The following is an 18,542-nucleotide window of genomic DNA, read 5'->3' as shown; positions in this document are numbered from 1 at the left end:
TGTTTTTTTTTTGTTATTTTTGAACTATTTTTAATCAGTGTAAATCCAATCAGAAATCTCTAACATAACATACCTACTAGCACAAAAATTGGAGGGAAAATTAAATCTATAACCATACTGAGCTTGGTAAATGTACATCATTAAGAAACAGTCATTGTGAACTGAATAAAGTTTATTAAAATAAATAATCCATCATGATGCTGCTGCTGTTGTTGCTGCTGCTGCTCCGTGCTCATCGGCTCCCGCTCTCCCGCTGTTTGTCGCATTGCATCTTGGGTAATTTCAGTAAACCCACGATGTCTACTCAACATTTCTGGCGAATGCAGTACGTATCCGGGAACTTCTCGCATACTCACAAATCGCATACTGCCAGTGTAAACGCACTGCATACTCAATGAGTTAGTGTGAGTAGTTGGTAAGTATGTGGTTTCGAACACAGCCTATGACTCAGTTGCAGCTGGTGGTGAAATTTGTTCGGGGGGCTAACAAATGCTTGCATAACACCAATTAAATAGTTAATAGAGCTGCAAAAGCAACATCACTTATGATACACTCAGTTGCATCAATTATAGGCACACTATACTTTTTTAGTGCTCTACATCAACTCTCTGTCTCTCTCTCTCTCTCTCTCTCACACACACACACACACAAACACATACACACACACACACACACACACACACACACACACACACACACACACATTTATGCACTAGAAAACGTGTTCCAACCCAACTTCAACGACCGCCCACAGATAGCCTGCTGCAACTGTCTTATTACAACTGCTTGGTGACATGTAGCCAAACACACCTTCACCTCAGCAAAAACAAGGCGTCACAGTCAGGTCAACATGGGCTTACCTTATTTGAAAAGAAGCTCACATTGACGGCCTTTCTGGGATGCAAACAGGTTAATCACCATGTCGCTGAAGTCTAGTAATTTTTGGATGAAGTCTGTCTGAAGTTAGCCCAAATGATCAGTAAATCCGGGGACGGGACATGACACCTGTCAATCACTTACAAGAAGAAAATGAATGAAAGCGGACTCTATCTGCTGGGGCTGTAAAAAAAAAAGCGCATTTAGAGATATTTTGTTTTTCTTTTGACTGATTGGTGCTGTTGCTACTTTTGATTTCACCTCAACTTAAAACAATCTGTTGTAAGTTATTTAAAAAATAATTTTCTCATCTGTTTTGTGTTAGCTGTCTTTTTGTCCTGGGAGGGCTTTGCCCTGCTATCCCATTTATACCAACCATCCCTGCTATGACTCAATGCCACACACATGGATACTGCATTGCTTGAAACTGTGCAACATCAACAGGACTCTAAGGAGTTTCATTCAGAACTCAATGGGGATGTGGAAGACAAGTCGAGAGGCCAACTCAAAACCAGTGGCCCAGGTGAGCATCAAATGTGGCATATACCAAGGTGATGCCCTGTCCCCCCTGCTGTTCTGCATAGGCCTGAACCCCCTCAGCCAGATCATTACCAAGAGTGGCTTTGGATACCGGTTCAAGAGCGGAGCAACTGTCAGCCACCTCCTCTACATGGACGACATCAAACTGTATGCCAAGAATGAGCGAGACATCGACTCCCTGATCCACCTCACCAGGATATACAGCAATGACATCGGGATGTCATTCGGACTGGATAAGTGTGGACAAATGGTATCTAGAAGAGGGAAGGTGATCACAACTGAAGGAGTTGAATTACCTGAAGGGAACATAACAGATGTGCAGGACAGCTACAAGTACCTGGGGATCCCACAGGTAAATGGTAACCATGAGGAGGCAGCTGGAAAGTCAGCCACAGCCAAATACCTACAGAGAGTAAGACAAGTCCTGAAGAGCCAGCTGAATGGCAAAAATAAGATCCAGGCCATAAACACCTACGCCCTACCAGTAATCAGATACCCTGCTGGCATAATATCCTGGCCACTGGAAGAAATGCAAGCCACTGATATCAAGACAAGAAAACTCCTTACAATGCACGGAGGGTTCCACCCTAAGTCCAGCATACTGAGGCTGTACACCAAGAGAAAGGAGGGAGGCCGAGGACTAGTGAATGTCAGAGCCGCTATCCAGGAGGAAACCAAGAGCCTCCAGGAGTATACCAAGAAGATGGCCCCCGGTGATGATCTGCTAAGTGAATGCCTCAGACATCAAAAGCCCAGTAAGGAGGAGCCAAAGGAGCTATCATGGACAGACAAAGCCCTGCATGGCATGGACCACCGACACATTGAAGAAGTGGCTGACATTGAGAAAACATACCAGTGGCTGGAAAAGGCTGGACTGAAGGACAGCACAGAGGCACTAACCATGGCTGCACAAGAACAGGCCCTGAACACAAGATCAGTAGAGGCCGGGATCTACCACACCAAACCAGACCCCAGGTGCAGACTGTGCAAAGAAGCCCCAAGACAGTACAGACATCACAGCAGGGGGTCAGATGCTGGCAGGCAAGGCAGACATGGAACGACACAACCAGGTAGCGGGCATCGTGTACAGGAACATATGTACCGAGTATGGACTGGAGGTCCCAGGGTCAAGGTCGGAGACACCTCCAAAGGTGGTCCAGAACAATCGAGCCAAGATCCTGTGGGACTTCCAGATCCAGACTGACCAGCAGGTGATGGCCAATCAACCTGACATAGTGGTGGTGGATAAACAGCCGGAGACAGCTGTGGTGATAGATGTAGCAATCCCAAGTGATGGAACATCAGGAAGAAGGAGCAGAGAAGCTGGAGAAGTACCAAGGACTGAGGGAAGAGATAGAGAGAGAGTGTGGGGCGTGAATTTTTAGCCTGAGGCACAAAAACCTGCCACAGTTTAGCATGTATTCATAATACTAACAGCAGTTTGTTTGCTGTGTGTGTTGGTCTTTGTCTTTATTTTAATGTTTACTGGTGAAGTAACTAAGAGTAGTCCGAATGTTATTTTTTATTTCAGTCATTAGAGGAAGTAACTGATTACTCTTTTTTTTAACAATTAACTTGTGTGGATGGGATTCAATTTGTAAAATAACATTCCCAACCCTGTAAATGAGTAATTATCAAAAAAACCACTGATGACACCTGCTGAGTTACTTGCGTATTTGCTCAGAAAACAACTGCTTATCTGGCATGTGTTTGGAGGCAATTGTCAATTTTAAACTTGCACCTCTTTGGATATGTTTTGGTCTAACCTTGTGAATAGTGTTTTGTGTAGATAAAAAAGTTAGGTTTTTTTGGTTTAAATCAACCATGTTGGTCCCTAAAATTATGACAAAGTATACATGTTTTTGTTATTTTCTCTTAAAGGTGCATTAAGGAGTTTTACAACCTTAAAAATACTTATTTTCCACCATAAATATGTTACACATTTTTAATGATGTGTACAATGTGCCCTGACATATTCATTACCAGTACCTCTAACAGCGCTAAATTGTCACTTGAAAGTCACAGTGCCGGTCCGGCACCAGAATTTCTTTGGGGAGAATTTGAAAGGAATGATGTAATGCGCGCTCCGGCTGGTTAGGTTTCATTTTGTCCGCCATTACTCCACCAGATGCTTAGTGAGCAACAACTGAGCAGGATCTTCCAGAAAGTAAGAACAGACTGGCTTCTAGCACTGCCACAGCTCCAGCACAGACTCCACCAGGTAAAAGATACTTAAATCTTACTTGAGCGCTACTAAACGAGCGAAGACGGAGTCCCCCTCTTCCGTGCACGGGAGCCACAGGGACAGGGAGTTTTTCACTAAGCTGCATTACGCCCAAGGCCTGCAAGGGGCGTTGTTTCGCATAAAACGTGCAAACTCCTTAAGGCACCTTTAAGGGAGAACCTGTTGATGCAACTTCTATAACCAGACCCGATGTTGCCAGATCTGCTGCTGCTTTTGCCATCAGTGTCCGTGAACAGTGTCATTTGTCACAGGTAAATTTGTCATGTGGACCAATATATAATTAAGTTCTGTCAACACACACATATTTTTTTATAACGGCAATCCTGTTTAATGTGCTAGTTTATATTGTGAATCTCTTACTCTCAGTTTTGATCAATAGTAGAGGAAAAGTACATTCTATTTTTTTCAGAGAATGGTCAACAGTGTCATCTCAGGGGTGCAACAGTACCAAGCTGTTCTCGTGGATATGCTGAGAGAGAGAATGAGAAGGGTCTTTGAAGACTATCCTGAGATGGCCACTGATCTTCAAGATGCGGCTTTGGCTACATTTGACACATTCATTGATCCTTTCTGCACCACTGCATGTGGCCGGAACAGGGCCATTTGAGAACTATTTAATCCAGTCGACCCAGAGGAAGTAGTGGTGTCCCAGAAGATTTGTTGGGTAAAACAAAGTCCTTCAAGATTCATGTCCATAAGAAACAGAAGTTTCTACTATGTTCCACTGATTCAAAGTCTGAAACAGTTATTGACAAATCCTAGAATCTTTACCATGTTGAACACTGTACCACAACGAAGCAGAGAGAGATTCTTTAATGGTCCAAAAAGGTTCATTGGTCTTCCAAGTTATAATCCAAAACAAAGGTTCTTTTCCAAAGACCAGGGAGGTATTTTGTTATTTACCTGACGGTTTCGGCAGCTGTCAGCTGTCTTCTTCAAACTCTCTGTAATAAGAACACTTTTTGACCGGGCCAATATAATCACAGATGAGGAGGACAGGAAAAAAGAAGAACAACACATCATCCAATCGCTCAAACAATGCGGATACCCCAACTGGGCAATACAAAAAGGAAGAAGGCAGGTTCAGGAGAAGAAAAAGAGACCCAAGCCAAAAGAAAACAACAGAGAGCGGATGGAGAGCAACACGATGGTAACCCTCCCATACATCAGGGGCGTCACAGAGAAAGTACAAAGAGCAATGAAAAAACAAAACATCAATACTCCAGTAAAACTATATAGGAAACTCAGACAAATACTTGTACACCCCAAAGACAGAATACAACCGGAACAAAAATGCAATATTATCTACGAAATCCCATGTAAGCTATGTAACAAAACATACATTGGAGAGACAGGGAGGACTTTCAGCACACGAAAAAAGGAACACAAGACAGAATGTGAGAAAGAAACCACAACAGCACTAACACGAGCAACAAAAAGAAAAGCTGAACAGGAACAACTCAAGTCGGCCATTTCAGATCATTGCAAAAGAGAAAATCACATTCTGGATTGGGACGAAGCGAGAGTCATCGGGACAGAAGAGAACAAACACCGACGCTGGATAAAAGAGGCTATTGAAATTCGGAAACGTGCCCCCGAGACAGTGAACCGGGATGAGGGGGGCTTTTTGCTTTCACACACCTGGGATGCTGTACTCAAGAAGTCGGACTGCAGATGGCGCTGTTCTCCCGCTTCCACTAGTGGGAGAATAGCACCAAAACCTGTATAAATCAGCTGACAAGATACGTCACAACAACATCACGTGACACTCTGAAGAAGACAGCTGACAGCTGCCGAAACCGTCAGGTAAATAACAAAATACCTCCCTGGTCTTTGGAAAAGAACCTTTGTTTTGGGATTCTTTAATGATTTTATTGATGGAATCGTCTTTACATCTCACCCATTTTCTCAAAAACCAAACACATTGCAAATAATATTGTACACAGATGAAATAGAAATATGTAACCCCTTAGGGTCTCATTCTTCTTCAAACAAATTGCTAATGTTTTGTTATAGTTTAGGTAATATTGATCCAAAATTTAGGTCAAAGTTGCCTGCTATTCGACTTCTTGCTATCACTAAGGCAAATGATATTTCTCAATGAGGTGTTGATGTTGTACTGAAAAGAATTCTTCAAGATTTGACACTGTTTTACAATGGTGTAAGGATTGAAACGTCAAATGGTGATATTGAGTTGTTTGGTGCTGTGATAGCTGTATGTGGAGACACACTTGCCCAACATGAGCTTGCTGGCTTTAAAGAAGGTGTCGGTTTTTCTCAGAGCAAATGTCGGCACTGTGAATGTGACTTTGATGATATGCAACGTATTTTTGAAGAAAATAAGTTTGCTAAAAGAACTTTAGAAAAGCACATCAGCCAGTGTCTTGAAATAGACAAAGCAAGCACAGATTCCTTGAAAGCATCCCTTAAAACCACTTATGGAATCAACTGAAAAAGCAGACTATTTGATGTTCCTGCATTTGACCTGATCACACCAAGTCCACAGGACATAATGCATGTCATTTTTGAAGGCGTTGCACAAATGGAAATTAAGCTTGTATTAAAGCACCTTATACTCTCAGGACAGATACAATTAGATGAGTTTAATTCAGCTGTTCAAAATTTTCCCTACTCACCCCTTGAAATACGGGATAAACCTTGTCCTGTTCGAGTCAACACTCTGGCAACAGTTTGAAACAGTCTAATGGGCAGATGTTAATTCTTTTAAAAATACTACCTTTTCTTTTGTGTGGTGTGGTCAATGAGTATACTAAATTTATTTTGAAATTAATACAGATAGTCCAGATAGTCCTTGCACCCGTTATTTCTTTACAAACTGTATTACAGCTCAGAACTATGATTGAGCAACACCTGTATCAGTTTAAACAACCTTTTCCAGAGGTCACTGTAATACCCAAGCAGCATTACATGCTGCGTTTTCCTAGTCAATCTTATCTCTTGGTCCTTTAATTCATAGTATGCACTTTGAAGCAAAGCACTGCTATTTCAAGCAGTGGGCATCCAAGCGAAATTTTAAAAACATTTGTAAATCACTAGCAAACCACAATCAGTTCCTTGAATGTTGTCAGAATGAAATAGGTGTTGTACATCCACTTTTTGTAAATGAAAGAGAATCTGGGCCTGTGTCACCTGTTGCAAATATTGAATATTTCAAGAGAAAAGTCAAAGATTTTTTGGGAGTAGAGGTCATGAAATCTGTTGTCTCTGTCAAATGGTATATTCTCAATGGTAACAAGTACATCAGTGGGAAGTCTATGATTATTGCAGATGTGGATGAGACTTTGCCAGTGTTTGGACTGATCAAGGATATATTTTTGATCGATTCTTCTTTTGTTGCTTTTGAGTACAAGCACTATGAAACTTTGAATTTGAATGAAAACTTGCTGGCTTATGAAGTGAAAGTGCCCACTCTTGCACAAGCTACTGAATTAGTACACAAGCTCATTGATCACACTTCATATTTTCCTGTTGATTATAGAGAAAGTGTGTTTATAAAATATAGTCTCTGTGATATTATTGCTTGCAGAAATCATCCTGAGAATTAGGGACCCACATCTGTACTGGTTGAAAATGAAATATGCTGAAAAAGAATCTGTGTGAAAGGTTTATTTGCCACACACTGACCTAGCACTGTAAATATGTATGTAAATATATATGTATGCAAATATGTAACAGTTTTTTTTGTGATCAATTTTTTATTCATTTTTGCATATTTTACAATGATACATTGATTTACATTGCTTGTATTTTTATCCCCGCCCCCCCCTCCCTCCTGCCCTTTTCCCAACCAGACACCCTCACACCCACCCCATGGGACATTAGAAGACTGTAAATGATGGCAAAATAATAAAAATAAAACAATAAAAAAAAAAAAAAAAAAAAAAAAAAAAAAAAACTAAAGAGAAAAAAAAACTAAAAAAAATGTAGGGAAAAAAAAAAGAAAAAAGAAAATTAAGAGTTATTGCAGATTATTAACAGAACATTTGAGAGAAAAGGGTAGTCCCAGCCCACCCACCCCTGGCTGTCCAGGCATTGGAACAATAACAATAACGTTTTCACATACCGATACAAAAAACCTAATGCTGCTAATTTCCTCCGTCATTGACATCCACAGAAACAGCTCTTCATACATAGAATTAAGTAAATCACAATAGGAAACAATAAGATATTATGGCAGTATGTAGTATGTAGCAAATTGCTTGTGGAATGCAGAGGTTACAATAGTGCCTCAACAGCAGAGTTAATTCTAGACACAACATTAGACCAGCATAAAATATTTTAGCTTTTGGCTCCATGAATCCGAGCTGCTGATAGTTCCAGTTGTGCGATTTCTTTGAATGACCGGAGCCACTGCCCCACACTCAGAGGTTGTCTTGTTTTCCAGCGGCATGCAATCATCTTTTTAGCAGCTGTAAGACCAGCTAGAAAATGACGGCATTGATTAATGGTTAGTTTCAGATTTGTTGTGTCATTAAGTAAGAGAAGCCTCTGTGTGTGGGGTACATGGATTTCCATGATCTTTGGTAAAACATTAGCAACATTTCTCCAAAGATCATAAACCTCTGGACATTGCCACACCATGTGGAGGAAAGTGCCAATGGTATTGTCCGTGCAGAAATCACAATAAGGATTGTCTTTCAACTTCATCATGTGTAATCTCTTAGGATATAAATAAGACCTGTGAATAATTTTATAGTGAATCATTTGGTGGTTTGGGTTTCTGGATGACAGAGATATATTACACCAAATACTTGTCCAGTCCCACTCAGTTTGATCTTTTAGCTCTGATTTCCAGAGTTGCTGAATGGGCAGATGCTTATATGATTCATTAGTTATAGTTTTATATAGATCAGACCCAATACCATAGCGTTTTTCTCCACTTAAAATGGTGTGGAGGGGATGGTCTTCAAGAGCACATCCCCATGGGACGCCATGGGCACGCATAGCTGCTCTTAGCTGCAATAGAAAAAGAAGGATGTAGCAGGTAAATCATAGGCTTTCTGAATATCCTGAAATTCTCTTAATCCACTTTGATCAATTATGTTGTGTAGCGTAAAAACACCTTGGCATTCCCATGGGGAAAAAGCTATTGGTTTCTTGTCTATTGTTAACAGTTCGTTATGAAAAATTGGAGATTGCATAAAATATTTGTCGTTAACTTTCATAAACCGATTAACTTTGTGCCAAACCATCGAGAGATGGGCAATAATAGGGCCATATTTGCATTTTGCTGCCTTGGTGGGTATATTAGAATACAAGAAATACTGCAAATCATAGGGCTTTAGTAAGGTCTCTGCTATTGGTCTCCATGATACTGGAATAGAGGGTTTGAACCATAGAGTAAATACACGTAATTTAAAGCACCATGAATACCATTCAAAATTAGGGACATTGACCCCACCTGATGATTTGAAGCGATGTAATGTTGAAGCTTTAATTCTTGGCTTCTTTTTATTCCAGAGATAAATGTTGACAATAGAGTGTAGTTTCTTCCAGAATCCTTTTGGGGGAGTCAGAGGCAACATAGAGCTTAAGAAGTTTATGCGATGTAAAATATTCATTTTTATGACTGAAAGGCGAGACTGAAAGGATGTTGGAAGGGAGCACCAAGATTAGAGTCATTTGTAATAGAGTCTAGAGTTTTGTTAAAATTATTCTTTGCCACTGCGTCTATAGTGGGATATATGGAGATCCCAAGATATTTAAAGCTTTTGACAACTGGGATTTGTGAGGGTGGCAGATTGGCTGAGGTGTCACTCAAGGACATCAGAGCTGACTTCGTCCAATTCACTTTATATCCAGAGATTTTCCCAAATTGTTCAAAAGTTTGGAGTATATAGGGTATTGACATATCTGGATTACTTGTATATATCAAAATGTCATCAGCATAAAGTGAGATATAGTGAGGAGTATCGTGTTCCATGATTGGCGCTACTCTTCCAGATGTTCTAATAAGTTGTGCTATGGGCTCTAGTGAGAGACAAAACAAGATTGTGTTCTGAATTATTACACAAGCTCATTGATCACACTTCATATTTTCCTGTTGATTATGGAGAAAGTGTGTTTATAAAATATAGTCTCTGTGATATTATTGCTTGCAGAAATCATCCTGAGAATTAGGGACCCACATCTGTACTGGTTGAAAATGAAATATGCTGAAAAAGAATCTGTGTGAAAGGTTTATTTGCCACACACTGACATAGCACTGTAAATATGTATGTAAATATATATGTATGTAAATATGTAACAGTTAACACAAAACATACTGAAAATTACAAAGGACATGGATTAAATAGAGAATAAACTTATGATTTTAAGACTGTTGCAAATACTATTAGTGCATAATTGTAACATGATTTTTTTGGAATGGTAAATAGTTTCTCTTAAATTGGTGGAGTCATTACTGTATGAATTGTTTGGAGGAGTATAGTTTCTCCGATAAGGTTCATTAGGCCTTTTTTTGTGTTCATGGTTTGGATTCATATACACAGGCCAGAGGTTATTTTGCCTACCTTGACATGTTTCGGCTGCCAAGCTGCAGCCTTCCTCAGAAGTGTAACGTGATGTTGTCTGGTCGGCTGATTTAAACTGGCGCCAAAACCTGTTTAAATCAGCCGACCAAATGATCTGTCTTGTCCAAAAATAGGATTTAAAATCTTAGCAAGTACTAAAGAATTTGCAGTGTACAGATAAGCTTTGCAATAGCCTGAGAACAATGTATGGGATCAATCAAAGGAGCAAATTAACTGAATTCCCTACTTTTGACATTATACAACACACTCCACAAGACATCATGCATGTCATTCTGGGGGGCACAGCTCCATTGGAAATCAAGAGTGTGTTGCATCATCTTGTTCAGTCAGGACTGATAGAGCTGGATTCTGTGAATTCTGCTATTCTGGGTTTTCCTTATTCCCCTCTGGATGTTAAAGATCGGCCATCCCCAATTTCACTGAGTACATTAATGTCAAGTGATGGAAAATTGAAACAGTCGTCTGGGCAAATTCTTGTCCTGCTAAGGATATTACCATTTGTTTTGGAGAGCTTGGAAGACAATGTATATGTGCATCTGATACATGAGTTAATAGAGATTGTGCAGATAGTGTTTGCACCTGTTCTTACCATTGCAACTGTTGATCGATTGAAGTCACTCATTGAAAATCATTTGAAGCACTGGAAGGAACTTTTCCCAGAACATAGTATTACACCTAAACAGCATTATCTGATACATTTGCCATCACAGATTAAATCATTGGGTCCAATGGTTAGGCATATGTGCATGCGGTTTGAATCTAAACATTCCCTCTTTAAACAATGGGCTTCAAAGCTCAATTTTAAGAATGCTTGCAAGTCTTTGGTTAATCAGAACCAAATATATGAAAGCTTCCAAGACGTTGATCCTTCAATACAGACAATCTTTTCAAATGAAAGGGAGATGAAACCTGTTTCTGAGGTTAAAGATCTACAGTATTTACGAGGAGAACTGAGAGACTTCCTAGGATATGATGAAGTAAGCCACGCTGTATCAGTCAAATGGCCTGTGTCAATGATCCTTGCCAAAGTTGTGAATGGTAATATGCCTGAATTTGGACTGGTCAAAGACATATATTTTGTATCATTCACCAGCAAGCACTGTGTGGGAAGATAGTACAAATGAAGGACGTGATGGATATCTGCATGAAGATTGTGTGTTCAGTTCGAGCCCGGAGTCTGCAGAGAAGGCTTTTCCGTGCGCACTTGTAGGAAAACGATGCTGAGCACACCGACCTGTTGCTTCACACGGACGGTGGTTGAGCAGAGGAAAGTTTCTGGCCAGATTTATGAAGCTCTTGCCTGAAATCAAGGAGTTCCTGGAGCTTTCTAAACACGTGTGCTACCATGCAAAGTTAGAGGACCAGCAGTGGCTTTTGAATTTATCTTTTCTCACTGATCTCACCGGCGAACTCAACAACTTGAATTTGGAGCTGCAGGGCAAGGCTAAAAATGTAATCAGTATGATAAGTTCTGTGAACACATTCAAATGCAAGCTCCAGCTGATGTCAGGCAGGTTGCAGAGTGGCAATCTTCAGAACTTCCCACACATGAAAGCTGAACTACAACGGCAAGGCAAAAGTGTGACCCAGCATATCAGTGCCCCATATGACGAACATATTCGAGACGTCTTGTCAGAATTTGAGAGGCGTTTTACAGACTTTGCATCCATCGAGCCTGTAGCCATCTACATGTTGTCATCCATTTGGTTCAACTATTGATGTTGGTAACGTCGCAGCAAAAGTCGAATCACTTTTTGACTTGGACAGCTCTGCAGTTGAGAATGATGTTCTGACTTTGCAAAATGACATTGTGATCAAAGCTACATCTTCTTCCTTTCCTCCTGGAGAGAATGGATCGTTCTGGAAACTACTGTTGGAGGAGAAATAACCCAATCTCAGAAGATATGCCCTCAACCTGACAGCTCTTTTTGGATCCACTTATTTGTGCGAGTCAGCTTTCTCGCACATGAAAATCATCAAGTGGACGAGGTAGATCCTGAGGGCTTTGCAATTTGAAAAGTAGATCTTGGGTCCAAAAAGGTCCCGAGTGCTCTGGAAGGCTCATAAAACGGAGGACCTGAACTATTACCTCATTTTCACAAGAGTCCTGATAAGGTGTGTTATCAAAACATTGTCCTGATATATCATGAAAACAAACGCATGCACACACACACTTGCAGGGTCAATCGACGCTGCAAGCGACCCAGGTTTTTAAACGGCTCACCTCTGGCTAGGCTTGAGTGTGAAAGGCCCAAGTCGACGTGGCAATTTACATGATGACGTTGCCATACAGGAGCGTCATCGGGGGAGGGGTGGGGGGTTGGGCACTGCCCACCCAAGGAAAGCTGGATGTTGACGGCAGTTCGGGCACCGCATGTGATATCCCATTCATATATTACTGTGTATGTATGTGTGGTGATTAGTGGAATTACTTATAGTGTCCGCTCAGTCCCTATGCACAGGAACGGCTCTTGGCATCGGCGATCTAGGCGGCCGCTGAGGGCGCAGTGTACAGGAGGGCGCACGTGGGCGCATGGAAGAACAGCGCATGCAAATACAGTGAGCGATGCAATACGACTGACTGCGCACCCCCCCCCCCACCGCTACATCTTGTGAGCACCGCACCGCACCCCCCCCCCCCCCACCCCCGCTGCAATGCTACATGTTGTGAGCTCTGCAACCCCCACCCACAACTGAACGCACATTTGTGCCCCCCCATGTATTTGATATTCCCCCCACCTCTGTAACAAATCGCCTGTCAATTCCAAGGTGATCTTGCCACTACGCTTAAAGAGGTCACGGGCGGAAAACACCAATCAGCAGGGGTGATTAATAGGCAGATGACAAACTTAGGATTGGCAACAAAACCCGCATTTCTTCTGGAAAAAACCCCTCCCAGCAGAAATCAAGCGACCCGATGCTCGAGCGCTCCTCCTAATGAATTAAACAGAAAACGCCGCATAACGCGGGAAGTCCAAAACAAACTCAAAGACTCACAAAGTCCTGTCTCTTTCGCCCCAATGTTCCCCAAAGTTCGAGGCGCACGTCCCTGCACGGGGACTGACTGAGTGGCCGGCGGCAGTTAATTACTCACGCCCCGGCAAATCCTCAGTCCTCTCGTCCCCGATGCTCCTCCTCTCCAGCCCGGTGGCTCCGTGGCAAGCAATTGTAAATCCCAAAAGCACAAAGTTATAATCCCTCTTGTGGCAGATCCTCTGGATAAACACTCCATGGCCTCGCTCCTCCAGCAGGTGAGTTTGCCTCCAGGACGGCGTGTGACGTCACTCTCCTCCCCAGCAGGAGCGCCGTTTCCCCTTAAATAAACAACTCCTCCCAGATGCCAATGTCCAGGTGATAAGGCCCATACGTTTTTTCAAACACAAAACCGTGCCCCAGAATAAACATCCCCAGCGAACCAAGTTTTACACGCTAGGCTGTCAGGTCAGGAAAACATTTAATCCCCCCTGCTGGGTTAAACGGGAAGGACCTACCCGGTCGTTACACCGAGAATAATGTCTGGCGACATAGCGTGGCTACGTTAGCGCGTATGTTGTTGTTTTTAGACACAGCGTGAGATATTCTTCGTCAAGATGACCCAGCAAGATAGCGAGATCAGAGAGCTTCTCTTGAGTTTCTCTTGAGCTTCTCTTGATCCGTGGGGAAGAGAAGATTCATCGACACTGGTCAGCTGATGCGTTCATCCAAGAGTTTCCACACACAACCCCCACCCCCCCCCCCCCCCCCCCCCCCCCCCGTACCGTATTGGTTCAAATTTAGGAAAATATTTTTTTTCCAGAAATTGCATTCTCAAAAATGCAGTCGTACTATACTCGAGAACTAGATTATTATCACACATCCATGCCGCTAGATGAAGCCAAAGTACCAGTGACCAGGAAGCAAATGGAGCGTCACAGTGATCTGATGAAAAATGGAAGAACGTGACCATCTGGAACGAAGAAGCTCAAACGCGACAAGTGAGAGAACAACAGAGGCAAAGTTGTGATGCTAACTTTAAACTGATGGTTCAACGCAGCAGAGTCAACAAACAACTGTCAAGTGACCAAGATATATTAGACTGAATTGTTGATGTTCATGAAGTTGAATAGAATTTGAATTTGATGGTTATTAAGTTATTTACATCATTAATGCAGTTATTGAACCTTTGAGGCTGTCACGCCCTGTGCCTCTGCGGCCAGATGGGGGCGCTCGGGGCCTGTTTTTTCTTTTGTGCATGTCCTGTCGTCCTGTTTTCTGTCTGCCCTCATGTTGTCCTGTCTGGTCTCCCGCCTCCTTCTCACCCTAATGTGCCTCACCTGTGTCTGCAGCTATTTAAGTCTGCTTCCCTCACATGTCCTGGTTGGTTCCTTGTGGGTCTGTCTGCGGGCTTCTGTGTCCTTGCCTGCATGTCAGCTCAGCTCACCTTGTTCCTGCCTTTCCGTGTTCTTGCGTTCCTCTGTTTCTGAAAATAAAGCAAGTTCTGCTCTGCCTGTGCTGCCTGCATGTGGGTCCTTCCAACCTGCACTTGTGACAAAGGCTACTTATTTTTTTATAGTTGCTTATTTTGAGAAAGAGAATATAAAGAATATTTTTTTTGTCTAAAATCACATGGAATGTTATCTCTGTTTTGAGATGAGAATAATTGTACAATAAAAAGTTTTATGAGTAACCTAAGTGTCTTCAACATTTTTTATTTTCACAAAAGGGAATTTCAAAAATAAGGGTTGTCTTCTTTTCAGAGTCATCCTATATTCGGGCCAATACGGTATATTGTTGTTAAGAGAGACTGATAATCTGTTATGAGTGCAGGTTGGAAGGACCCATGTGCAGAAAGACACAGAGATACAGGAAGAGGGACAGAAAGTGAAAGAAACAAAAAAGTGAACAGACAAGCAAACGACAACAACAGTAAGGAAGGAAGAGAGAGCAAACAGGTGACGGTCTTTTATTAACATCGACACTACAGATGAGCAGCGACTGCACCTGCATACAGATATGACAGAGAACATCATACTGACCTTTGTTTACAACTTGAGTAACGAAATAAAATACACACAACATGCTAATCCCACCGAGAAAATGATCAGTGTGTGGAACTGAAGTGGGAGTGTTCTCTGTCTGTGGTAGTGCGATTTACCACACCGCTATGTAGCTCTGACCACCATTATACACCACATGCAGCTGCGGTGCTTCATGAGCCAGGTAAACCTCTTCCGGTTTAAATAATCAAATCAAAACCAAATCAAATCGAACTTTTTTTGTAGAGCACTTTTCATATAAAAAAAAAACCCCAACACTAAGTGCTTTACAGTATAAAGACAAAAATCCATATTCATTAAAAACAAAAAGCCACACCTTCACCATAATCATGTGCACTTATGGGCACACACTCACACACACATGTACATGCATACAAACTCCCATGTCCATTGCTTACAGTCGGGAGATAGCCCCCCCCCCCCCCCTTCCTGGCCTCCAGTGCTTCGACCTTCAGAAGAGAATAAACATCCCGTGGCTGCTTCAGGTCGCTGCAGATCAGGTGAGGCTGGTATAGACTTCAGTAGAAGCTAACTTCTCTGTGTACTGTCTCTATCTTCTTCAGCCACACACACCACTGGATGCTGAGTGATTTCTATACTTCTGCACTCTTTGTTGTTGTAGATGATACACTCTGCAGTGCAGTTCTGGGGAGGTTTTCCAGGTTATGCATTGCTGTGAGCTTTAGAAAACCTGAATTCATTGTTCTGACTCACTGTTCCTCTGAAGACCTAAATGAGAAATGTTGGGTTGCTTGTGCATATTTCAAATATTCTGTTTTTACAGCTGCGTCTGATTTCAGCCTACCTTCTTCTGAATTACCTCAAATATGCCGGGAATGCTGAAAACTGTCAGGTGCTCATTTTCAGTTTGAAATTGGCATCTTTAGCGTCTTAAATTAATACAAGTGCCTTGTTCAAATGTTCTTTCTCATGTGATCTTGCCTTATTTTCCTCTCTCCTTCCATCACTTCTTGTACTGACATGAGAAACAGCAGCAGTAGCCTGGATTTCTACTACATTGAGTTGACAGAATTTGAAGATTATGGACCTCTCAGATATGTGTTTTTCACTCTGTGCCTGTTGCTCTTCATGATAATAATCTCTGCTAATGTCGTCGTCATCCTCACAGTCAGCCTGAAGAAGTCTCTGCATCAGCCCATGTACATCTTCATCTGCTGCCTGTGTGTGAACTCCCTGCTGTGCTCCTCTGGCTTCTTCCCCAGGTTCCTCATGGACCTGCTGTCTGACACTCACTTCATCTCACGTCCCTTCTGCTTCATCCAGATGTATGTTGTCTTCTCCTGTACTGCGAATGAGCTGCCTTTTCTGTGCATCATGGCCTTTGACAGGCTTATTGCTATTTGCCACCCTTTGCACTACAATAGTAAAATGACAATCAAGACAGTCGTGTGTGTTATAATCTTTGTTGAGCTCTACCCAGCATTACTTGTCGGCATTATTGTTCTGATGCTTGTTGGTTTGCCACTGTGCAGGAATAAACTGCACAATCTGTACTGTATCAAGCTGACTACACTTACATGTGTGGACACAACTGCAAATCTTAGGGCAGTCCAGGTTGTCTCAGTGACGACAGTCTTCCTCCCCCTGGTCCTCATCCTGTACACGTACCTGCGCATACTGACTGTGTGCAGGAGAAGCTCGGCCAAAGTCAAAGGGAAAGCGTTTCAGACCTGTCTGCCTCACATACTTACCTTTTCTGAATTTTTCCTTCTCTGTTCTCTGTGACCTGGTGATGTCCAGCTTGAGGCAGAGCGACAACGTTCATTCCGCTGTCATAGCTGTTTTGACCTTGGAGAAGTTGACTATCCACCCTCTGAGCAACCCTCTAGTTTATGGGCTCAATCTCCCCCAGATCAGAGGAGTGATTTTTAGAAGATTAAAGATCAACATGAAATGTTTCTTCCTGCTGCATGACACAAAATCCAACATGTGACACACTGACAGAAGCTGAATGTTGTGACTCACATGATAGATCATGATGCCGAGATGGAATCCTGTTGATTTTAGTCAATAAAAGATGACTGAAAACATCTTTATCCTGAATTTCCTTCTATCATTCTTATTACTGGGAGAGACAGACAACAGCAGATCAACGTTCAACAACACGTTCAACGTTCATCAACAGTACACTTATTCAGCCATGAAACTATAACAACAGATGAAATGGGTCCACCACAGTGCTCAGTCTGTCTCCTCTCCAGCTCCTCCGTCATTCTCTTCCTTACAATTAAAACTTGAAATGTTGAATTTATGGCGATATTTGTATGAAATATAGTTCCTTATGTTCTGACACTGCTGGGCAGCTGCTGGGCCCCCACCACCCACACACACACACACACACACACACACACACACACACACACACACTTGTTTTCATGTAATACCTGGATGTATGACAGGAATGTGAAAAATGGGGACGTGCCTTTCCTGAGGTCCTTGAGACTTCACAATTTGTATGTGTTTGACCCGTATTTCCAGAAATATGTTTACCTATTGAGATTTGGGCTCGGGCTTTTTTTTTTTTTTTTTTTGGTCAAACCTGATTTTAATGCAACTTTTGCGGACATTGTCAGGTTCATGTGAAATAAAAGCACTTTTATATTACACACTGATATTTCATGTTTAGTTAAATTGTGAAACCATTGCAGACACATACTAATTTCAAGTCTATGTGACTTATAAAGACCAGGTAAGGATTGGATCTGCATTTTCAACTCTGTTCTATTCAAATATATTTAAAATATCTGTATAACCAGCATATGTGAACAACAGACATGCTCCCAAACCTCGGACAGAACTGTCAGATATGCACAAGTTAATAGCGCACAGTGAAACCAAGATGTACAAACTCTTCAAAAGAGATGTGGCTGCAAAATGTAGTCAATCTACTTCTTAAGGTAATTGTATTGCATTTTACAATATTTTGGTGAATGTTTATGGAAATAAAGACATGGAACACTTTCTGCTTTTGTTTTGTTTGTTTTTTAATTGTTCATAAAGTATTTAAATAACACCCAGAATGGACCGCCAACAATACAGAAACCTTGCGTCCTTTTCTCCATGGTGTAAGGCAGTGGTTCTCAAACTGTGGGGCGTGCCCCCCTGTGGGGGCGCAGTGCGATGCCCGGGGGGGCGCGTGTGACCGTGGGGAACATGTTTTTTTTTTCCGCCGGACTAAAATAAAGTATAATTGCACATCCACTCCAGCAGTTGGCAGTGGCGCTCTCACTGTCAGAGTCTCTACGGTGTAGGTTTTTTTTGCAACGAGGT

At 42.0% G+C, this 18,542-nt stretch overlaps 1 pseudogene; it reads left to right on the top strand.

Moving 5' to 3' along the window:
• The first annotated feature begins 16,232 nt into the window (after positions 1-16,232).
• LOC115402738 (olfactory receptor 24-like) lies at positions 16,233-17,205 on the top strand (annotated as a pseudogene).
• The last annotated feature ends 1,337 nt before the right edge of the window (positions 17,206-18,542 follow it).

This window comes from Salarias fasciatus, chromosome 16 (genome assembly GCF_902148845.1).
Source record: "Salarias fasciatus chromosome 16, fSalaFa1.1, whole genome shotgun sequence".
Taxonomy (NCBI): domain Eukaryota; kingdom Metazoa; phylum Chordata; class Actinopteri; order Blenniiformes; family Blenniidae; genus Salarias; species Salarias fasciatus.
The sequence above is the reverse complement of the archived record's forward strand: the minus strand, read 5'-3'. Positions and strand labels throughout refer to the sequence as shown.